At 44.6% G+C, this 2,724-nt stretch overlaps 1 pseudogene; it reads left to right on the top strand.

Annotated features, from left to right (window-relative positions):
* Window positions 1-1,517: 1,517 nt before the first annotated feature.
* LOC125401312 (U1 spliceosomal RNA) lies at window positions 1,518-1,672 on the top strand (annotated as a pseudogene).
* Window positions 1,673-2,724: the final 1,052 nt, after the last annotated feature.

Below are 2,724 nucleotides of genomic sequence, written 5' to 3'. Positions count from 1 at the left end.
ACCGAGGAGGGATGAATCCGCTGGAAAGAAGAAGTCATGGTTGAGCCCAGGCAGTCTGACTCCTAGGATCATGGTCAGCTTGAAGTCATGCTGTTGCTCCTCCTACTAACGGCAAATAATGGCTGGATCACGATAAAACCCTCGTGACAACACACCTGAATTTCCAGACTACACTCAGCCCAGTTTCCTTAAGTTTCAAGACACAGATGACCACTCGCATGCACCTTGAGACACGGAAAGCTGTGAAAGCTGCCTGTGGGTGTTCCAGCAGCCAGTCCTCCCTGTCTCTCATGGGGATGCTTCTCTGCGGATCTTGTACTACTAAGTATATTTGTTTCCCTCTGCTGTTCCGGGTCCCACTGCTCATTCACAAGTGAGCTTCTGGTTTTAATTTTCTTAGCACCTTCACTGTGGGTGAGGTTGGTATCCCCATGCCCGTGCCCCCCCAATGGATACTCAAAGGAAGAAATGTTCATGCCGCATAACTGTTCGCTGAGTCTCTTCCATTGTGCTCCCACTAGCACTGACAATAACTATCTTCAGAAAGGTGACTCCAACAAACCAATCAGCCACAGAAAGGACCAGGGCTGTGGCCTCTTATATACACCATAGCAATGTAGGTGAACATTTTGTTCATTAGGTTACTATGACTTTGAAATATGGAAAACGTGGAAATATTCCACACGTTATCTTGTTCTAGCTAAGTAACATCTATTGTCTCTAAGCCATCATGTGATGCAACCTGCTTTCTGATGTTTTCTTGATCTCACTATGTCAAAGGCTTCTAGGGACTTTCCCGACATGGAGAGGTAGGGTGGAGAACTAGGGATCAATGTCATTCCTTCCGTGGGAGTTGCTGCCATAAAAAGCCATCTTCTTGGGGATGGATTGCACTAATACTAATGTTTAAACATGAGTAAAATCCTGGCTTAGGAATATAGCAAGGACAATGAAATCCGCTATCAGGGATTCCACTTGGATTGTTCGGGAGGTGCTAATTCTCCCCGGAGTTGTTCTCTGGAAAAGGTACAGAGTGTGCTAACTGCTATTCTCTTCCCTCACTTGCAGCTGTGGAGTCCGCTCAAGTTAGGGGCTACAGTTGTTGCACAAGTAGGGACATCTCTGGCACTAAGTTAATCATTTGAACCAACTTCATGATAGCAGTTCAAAAGCATTTGAGCCTCCGCTCGATGCCAGACAGTGTACGTGTTAGTTTGTAAAGTAAATAAGGCTGAATCAAGGTCCCCAGAGCTCAGAGGAGAAGACAGACTCTAACCAGGATTCACTGCACTGTTAGTGGCACAAAGACAGGCAACCTCGACACTATGGGGCCAGGCAGGCCCAGTAGTGTCTAGGTTGAATCCCAAGTCTTCTTTTTCAGCCAGTGTTTCTCAGGCCAGAATGTCAGGACCCAGTCAAGCGGATCATAGCTACAAGCCCTAGGATGCCTGATTCTATATACCTGGGTGGTTCCTGAGAGTATGCATTTCTAGCAAGTTTGCTAGAGGTGTGGATACATACTTACCTGGCAGGGGAGATCTCATGATCATGAGGGTGATTTTCCTAAGGTGAGGCTCATCCATTGCACTCCAGGTATGCTAAACCATGATTTCTCCAAATACAGGAAAGTCAGCTGCATAATTTGTGGTAGTAGAGAGTATTTATGCTCTACCACCAAAAAAGAGGTGTGAATGCTGCCAGTCTGTAGAACACACACTGAGAAACCTTTCTCTATTCCATGGCTTGGAAAAGTTGTGTTCTCTGTCTTGTCCTGGGTTCTACATGAGAAACAAGAACAAAGAAGTAGGTTGGGTCCTCCAATCGTGATGATAAACTTGATGTAGGTGCAGGGAAGACTGGTGGCGCTGTCTGAAGGTTGAGAATGGAAGTTTGGAGTTGAGAGATGTGTTGATGGTAGTTGTCCGTGGATGAGGAAGTGATTCCAGAGAAATTATGGGATAGATAAGAATGAGATATCTTCACACACACCCTCTGCCACATCTCTCTTTTTCCCTCCCCTTCCTTTTTCCTCTCTCTCTCTCTCTCTCTCTCTCACACACACACACACACACACACACACACACACACGTTCTTTCCTTTCCTCTTCTTTCTTTCCCTCCTTTTCTCACAGATACACATTTTATAATGTGTCTTCTGTAATTTACAATGCTGTTCTAAGTATTCACAACATGTGTGTTTCATGGACTTTGTAGAGCATTTAGAGTTTGCAAGTTCTTACAACCTTTCTTTGTTCATGGATAGTGTGGTCCTCTAAGTATTGCTTTTCCAGGCTGTGTTGATTCCTGGCTAGTCCCAGAATCCTTTGTAGAAAGTGTCCGCCTTGTTCCCTGGTAGGGAAAGCTGGGCTGAGGCAAGGGGAAGGGAACGCAGTTCTAGAACCTGATGAATGGTAAGAGAGAAAAGATGTAGACAGAAGCAGGATGGAAGTCTTACTCTACAAAGAGTTGGGACTGGTAGTAGTGTGACTGAACGCCTCTGTGTGATGCACCTCCCATTGAGCTATTTCAAAGATCTTTTCATCAGTATGGCATTTTGAAAGAGATCATACTATTGAACCACAAGCATTTGTTTTGATGAAGGGAAAAGTTGCTTTTTTTTTTTAAGTCTCTCCATTGCAAAGTTTTTTCTTTGTATGGTGATGGTTAATCTTAATTTTCAATTGGGCTGGGTTCAGAGATCCCTAGCATTTCTTGGTGTGCTTCT

The sequence above is a fragment of the Myodes glareolus genome, chromosome 8 (assembly GCF_982192425.1).
Source record: "Myodes glareolus chromosome 8, mMyoGla1.1, whole genome shotgun sequence".
NCBI classification, from domain to species: Eukaryota; Metazoa; Chordata; class Mammalia; order Rodentia; family Cricetidae; genus Myodes; species Myodes glareolus.
Note: the sequence above shows the minus strand (reverse complement) of the source record. Positions and strands in the feature narration are given on the sequence as shown.